General features: G+C 36.7%; 1 pseudogene; it reads left to right on the top strand.

The window, feature by feature from the left end:
- Nucleotides 1-3,743: 3,743 nt before the first annotated feature.
- On the top strand, nucleotides 3,744-4,295 carry LOC145113584 (peroxisomal (S)-2-hydroxyacid oxidase GLO3 pseudogene; annotated as a pseudogene).
- The last annotated feature ends 2,929 nt before the right edge of the window (nucleotides 4,296-7,224 follow it).

The following is a 7,224-nucleotide window of genomic DNA, read 5'->3' as shown; positions in this document are numbered from 1 at the left end:
CAAGATCAGGAGGTGAACTTAGCTGCAGATGAAGATGGACCTGCTTTGCTGCTAACCATACATGGAGAATAAAATACAAGTATGGTTCTTCTGAATGAGGAGAAGGTGTATCCGAACCAGTTAAAAGAAAGAGAAGATAACAACATGTGGTACCTAGATAATGGGGCTAGTAACCACATGACTGGTTCTAAAGCTTTATTTGCAGAATTAGATGAGAAGGTGACTGGACAGGTGCGATTTGGAGATGGCTCTAAGGTCCCTATCAAAGGGAAAGGCACTCTACTGTTTGATTGCAAGAATGGTGATCAGTTCGTCATTCCAGATGTGTACTATATCCCAGCCTTGCATAGCAATATACTTAGCTTGGGACAGATGACGGAGGAGGGATATGATATAGGAATGAAGAGGGAATTTTTGAGGATGCATGATGAAGCTGGCCGTTTGATCATGAAGGTACAGAGGTCAAGAAATAGATTATACAAGATAAGACTCACACCTGGGAAGCCTACTTGTTTAGCTATGAGTATATTTGATGACTCATGGTTGTGGCATGCACGTCTGGGCCACACGAATTTTAGAATGCTGGAAGAAATGACACGGAAGCAGATGGTGACAGGGATGTCTCTCGTATCTCACCCAACACAGGTGTGTGAAGGATGTATGGTAGCTAAGCAACCTAGACAAAGTTTTCCAAAAGCGGCCCAATGGAGAGCTAAGGAACCGCTCCAACTGTTACACGCGGACCTCTGTGGACCCATCACACCTGCAACAAAGGGTGGCAATCAGTACTTTTTACTAATTGTCGATGATTATTCCCGATACATGTGGGTGTACCTGATCAAAACCAAAGATGAAGATTTTGGCATGTTCCAGAAATTCAAGTTACAGGTTGAAAAAGAAAGCGATTGTAAGATCAAAATGTTGAGAACCGACCGGGGGGTGAGTTTAACTCCACTCAATTCTTGAATTTTTGTGAAGAAGCTGGCATACGACGCCAATTGACGACTCCACACACGCCCCAGCAAAATGGCGTTGTGGAACGACGCAATCGAACTATCCTGGAGATGAAAAGGTCCTTGCTCAAAGCCATGACGGTACCCGATCAATTTTGGGGAGAAGCTGTGCGTCACTCGGTGTACCTGTTAAACCGAACTGGAACAAAGGCACTCAAGGACGTGACTCCATACGAGGTCTGGAAGGGGTCAAGGTCGTCGGTTGCACACCTCAAGGTTTTTGGATGTGTAGGTTTCGTCAAGAAATTGCGAGGTTTGACCAAGCTAAGTGATCGTTGTGAGACCATGGTTTACTTGGGGGCAGAAGATGGAACAAAGGGGTACCGGGTGTACAATCCTAGGAATCGTAGGATTGTAATTGCAAGGGATGTGGTGTTTGAGGAATCAAAAGCATGGGTCTGGAATGAGGAATTAATTAACGAACCACTTACCACACCTTATTGGACTAATGTTTTAGTCCAAGAAGCAACCCAATTACAGCCAGCCCAAGAGCAGCAAACACCAGACGGCGTGAATGCGACGCCGACTAGCAACTACGCACGATCTCCTGATCTCGGACCAAGTAATACGTCTGTTGATGAAACGCCGATATCAGTCTCACCTGGAGAAGAGTCGCGAGCAGCATCAACAAACCAATACTCCAGAAATTACGATGATGTCGGGTCGGCAGCCTCGTTCGATGACACCCCAACAAAAGGGTTTCGCTCAATCAACGAGATTTACCAGAATACAGAGAGGATGGATGAATACGAGGTACAAAGACTGTATGAGCAAAATCAAGAACTACTATTGATCGATGATGAACCCACAACGTTTGAAGAACCATCAATTGAAAGAAATTGGAAGCTAGCTATGGAGACAGAACTGAAATCGATCGAGAAAAACAATACCTGGGTTTTGACCAAATTGCCACCAAACCGAAAGGTAATTGGGTTAAAATGGGTATTCAAATTGAAAAGAGATGCAGCAGGAAACGTGATCAAGCACAAGGCCCGATTAGTAGCCAAGGGGTATGTTCAAGAAAAGGGCATCGATTTTGAAGATGCTTTCGCACCAGTGGCTCGTTTGGAAACTATAAGGTTAATCCTGGCACTAGCAACAAGAGAAAATTGGCTTGTACATCACTTAGATGTCAAGTCTGCGTTTCTACACGGTGACCTCAAGGAGGAGGTGTATGTCTCTCAACCAACTGGGTTCTCGGTTAAAGGAAAGGAGAATATGGTATATCGTCTCAGAAAGGCTTTGTACGGGTTAAGACAGGCTCCAAGAGCCTGGAATATGAAGCTGGACCAGACACTCAAAGGACTAGGATTCACCAGATGTGCTCAAGAACAAGCAATCTATAAGGTACACAAACCCAACTTAATCCCCATTGTAGGGGTATATGTGGATGACCTTATAGTTACTGGCTCAAGTGAAAAAGAAATCCTAGAATTCAAGAAAAGAATGAAGCAAGTATTTGACATGAGTGACTTGGGACTTCTATCCTATTACCTGGGAATAGAAGTATCTCAAGGGAAGGATGGTATTATGCTCACACAGCAGGGGTATGCAAGGAAAATCCTGAAGGTGGCAGGAATGGAAGAGTGTAACAGCTCACAATATCCAATGGAAGCCAAGTTGAAGCTGACTAAGGATGAACAGGGGGAACCTGTATATGCAACAAATTACAGGAAATTGGTTGGCAGCCTAAGATATCTAGTACATACAAGACCTGATCTGAATTTCAGCATTGGTGTTGTGAGCAGGTATATGCAGAACCCGAAGCAAAGCCATTATGCAGCCATAAAGCATATCCTAAGATATGTAAAAGGAACAATAGGGTATGGTCTAAAGTATCGCAGAGGAGGTGATGGTATGTTAGTAGGGTACAGTGACAGCAGCTACAGTGATGATCGGGAAGATGGAAGAGGAACCACAGGTGTGGCATATTATTTCTCGAGAAATCTGATAACATGGGCCTCACAAAAGCAACAAACTGTTGCTCTAAGCTCGTGTGAGGCGGAGTACATGGCTGCAACTGCAGCTGCTTGTCAGGGACTGTGGTTGAGAAATTTGTTGAGTGACCTTGTTGGAAGAAGAGCTCAAAAGGTGAAGCTACTGGTGGATAATCAATCTGCTATTGCACTTATAAAGAATCCAGTTTACCATGGGAGGAGTAAACACATAGATACAAAGTATCATTTCATTTGTATGTGTGTTGAAAGAGAGCAAATTCAGGTGGAGCATGTGAGTGGAGATCAACAAAAGGCAGATGTGTTGACAAAAGCAATGCCAAGAATCAAATTTGCTAAAATGAGAGCACTCATAGGTGTGGAATGTCTGAAGAAGAAGGTCAACATTGAGGGGGAGAAATGATAGTCAATGTTGACCAAGTAATCAGGAGAATAAAAGGGCACGTGGGCTACTTGCCCAGTAAAATATCCGTTGCTATTTTATATGTTTTCAGTTGTATTTAGCCTATTTAAGTTTCATTGTTTTAGCTGTTAAGTAGATGTAACCCTTCCAGTTTCATTCATTCAATAAAAGGCAATCATTCGGCTATCTTGTTCCTGTTATACCCCTGTCAATTTATTGTTAGATTAAGCCTTGCCCACCAACATGAAGATGGTAATTAAGGCCATGAGGAGTTTGTTGTTATTATTATTATTATTTTTGAAAATGGTGTTTATATATGTGTAGATATAGTCTTAGGTTTCTGAATGTTGGATCTTGGCAGCCATTAAAGCTATGGAAGTAGGAGTTGAAGGAATCATAGTCTCGAATCATGGTGCTCGCCAGCTAGATTTTGTTCCAGCCGCCATTGATGCTCTGGAAGAGGTGATTAATGATTAATTGATTGTTCAGATCCAAATGCATTGCAAACATTAACAATTTATAAAAGAAAATCACCGGTTTTTCCTTTTTCGTAGGTGGTCCTTGCAGTTAAAGGACGAATACCAGTGCTGTTTGATGGAGGAATAAGGCGAGGAACAGATGTATTCAAGGCTTTAGCTCTTGGTGCACAGGCTGTTATGGTAATTTTGAATTATAAATTAGAGGGAAATGATTAAATGGTGATGATGATGATGTTGTTGAATGTTGATATCGAATTATTTGTAGATTGGGCGTCCAGTTATTTATGGGTTAGCAGCAAAGGGGGAGTATGGAGTAAGAAGAGTGATTGAGATGTTGAAGGATGAACTTGAGTTGACCATGGCTCTTTCTGGGTGTCCCACTCTTACTCATATTACAAGGAACCATGTCAAAACAGAGCTTGATCATCGCCATTCTAGACTTTAGTATAAGAATATCAGATTGTTTTAAGAAGTAAGTATTTCAGAATGATGTATTATTTGATGAATAAATCTGTAAGCATTCAAGTCCATTAAAAACTTGTCATTGTATGTTCATGTGTAAACATTCCCTTGGGTTATAAATGTTGGTGTGCACACTTATTTCGTTTTTTTTTGTATAAATCACATGAAATTACAACAGGATTCGATCAAACTCTGTTTTTGTTTCCACTGTATGGATCGCTAGGATCAACAATTACCACAAGGATCAACAAGCCTCACTAAGATCAAATGGTTGGATCACTAAGATCGACTTTAGGAATCACGTGCCCATCAACATCAACATGAAACCATGGAATGGGTTTTCAAGGTCCATCCATATGCATACTAACTTAATAGTCACTAAGACAAATAATTGACACAGACAAAATGGGATTAAATCCCTATAAAAGTCCAGACACACACTCAGGTCAACCCCATTCTAAGTTTAAGCGAATTAGGTTTGGTAAACACTTATGTTATCCACATACAAACAAGAGTACTAGGTGTATATTCAAACCATTTATTTGTCAAAAACAGTGATAGGGACATTTACTCACCTTTGTGTGAATTGTGATGTTGATGTCAAATTCCAACTCTACGTGTCTTTAGATGCCACACACAACCTATTCGATGAAGTATATATATATATATATATATATATATATATAGGTAGGTTCAAATGTTTCTCACATCTATTGTGTGTTAGAATGCACCAATAAGAATTTAGTATTAATTATATGTATATTAAATGCTATCCATACTTATAATTCATTTTTATGGAAACTAATTAAATTCGTCATTAATGTCAACAATAATATTCTTTCAGAATGAATTCATATCTAGAAAAATGAGAGTGTATTCCAGCAGAATGAGAGTGTATTCTAGTAGAATACACTCTCGTTATTCATATTCCATGCAACTTTATTATATTTTAAGTGAATGAGTCCTGAAACAAAATACGAACTCATATATAAAAACCTAGATACGAATTTATTCTGAAAGAATGTTATTGCTGACATTAATGACAGATTTAATTAGTTTCCATAAAAGAGATTTATAATTATGGATATCATTTAATATATACATGTAATTATGGAAATCATTTAATATCTATATTTATTTAATTAAATAATTATTTAATTTACTAAATTCCTATTGGTGCATTCTAGCACACAACAAATGTAAGAAACAAAATAACCTACCCCTATATATATATATATATATATATATATATATATATATATATATATATATATATATATATATATATATATATAGAGAGAGAGAGAGAGAGAGAGATGAGGGTTCAATTGAGAAAAAAAAAAGGTTGAGAATGGGGAAATCATTCTCAGTCACTCATTTATTTTTGCCGCAAAAGCCTCCGTCGTACTAGCGGAAATGAGAAATGAATAGACATGTGTTTTCCAACAAAACATATTTCCTTAAATTATGCTAATCATTACATTAATATATACAAAAACATAGTTTTTTTCGTTTTTTTAATTTTTAAGAAGCTATTTTTATCGAAAAATGATTTTTAAATATACCAAAATTCATGGTTTTTTATTCTCTACAAATAGACATCCATATTGATATAGTTTTAAGATAAAATAAAAAATTTATTTTTTTTATATTTTCAGCTATCGTTATTCATAAGTGAATAAAAATGCATCAGGTTTAATTACAGTACATTCGTTATTCATTTATGAATAAAAAATATGATTAATTTTTTTTACAATTTAAGTATCATTCATATATGAATATAGCATATAATAAACATAGTATATTCATATTTAAATATTAGACGATGTATTCACTTGTGAATATTAACATATTATATTCACTTGTGAATATTAGATGGCATATTCACTTATGAATATTAAATGATATTTTCATATGTGAATATTACATAGTATTACATGGTATATCACATGTGAATATTACATAGTATATTCACTTGTGAATATTAGATGATATATTCACTTATGAATATTACACAGTATATTCACATATGAATATTACAAGGTATATTCACTTGTGAATATATTCACTTATGAATATTAGAAGATATTTTCACAAATATATATAATTTTCATATGTTATTCACATATGAATAACATACAGAATTGCATATTTGTTTTATGTTTTTAATAATCATATACTGATTCATGTGAGAAAACATATTCATATGTGAATATAACGTGGTAATTTAGTTTATGCATTTCATCAAACAGTTAGAGTGCATACAATTTAACTATTTTAAAAATGTTAAAAACATGATACTTCCAATTCAAATTATCAATTCCAAATCATCATATACTTCCGATTTTGACTTTAGATGCGACATCCTATGTTTGATCGATTTCTCATTTTGATTTTGATTTCCGAAAATCCGATTGGGAACCTGTGAGTACCGATTCCGAGTCCTTCAATGTCGACTGTGACTGCGAGTCCAGAACTCCGATTCCAATTTCATGAACAGCGAAGAAATTCCGATTCCAACTGAGTTCGTTTGCGAATCTGGGAAATTCCAGTTCCAAATCCGTTATGAACTTTAACAGATGCTTGCAAGCTACGAACATTCGGAGTATTCAACAAAGAAATCGATGAAATTGATGAATTTGGGTTGCGAATTTGTCTTGAACGGCGAACCTCCCAGCCACGAATATCGATGATTGATTAACACTTGATGACATTGATGATGGTTTAGTTGAAGAAATCTGGATGATTGTTGAAGGTTGGATGAGAAATTTTGATGATAAACGAACTGTTATCGAATTCTCTATAGTTACGTATTTGAGATTGAAGGTTATTAACATATTTACAAGTTTGTCACCGTGTCTTTTTATGCTTAGATTAAATGAGTGGCTGAGAATGATTCCCCCATTCTCAAC

This window comes from Lactuca virosa, chromosome 5, assembly GCF_052849685.1.
Source record: "Lactuca virosa cultivar CGN04683 chromosome 5, Lactuca_virosa_CGN04683_v6, whole genome shotgun sequence".
NCBI lineage: Eukaryota > Viridiplantae > Streptophyta > Magnoliopsida > Asterales > Asteraceae > Lactuca > Lactuca virosa.
The sequence above is the reverse complement of the archived record's forward strand: the minus strand, read 5'-3'. Positions and strand labels throughout refer to the sequence as shown.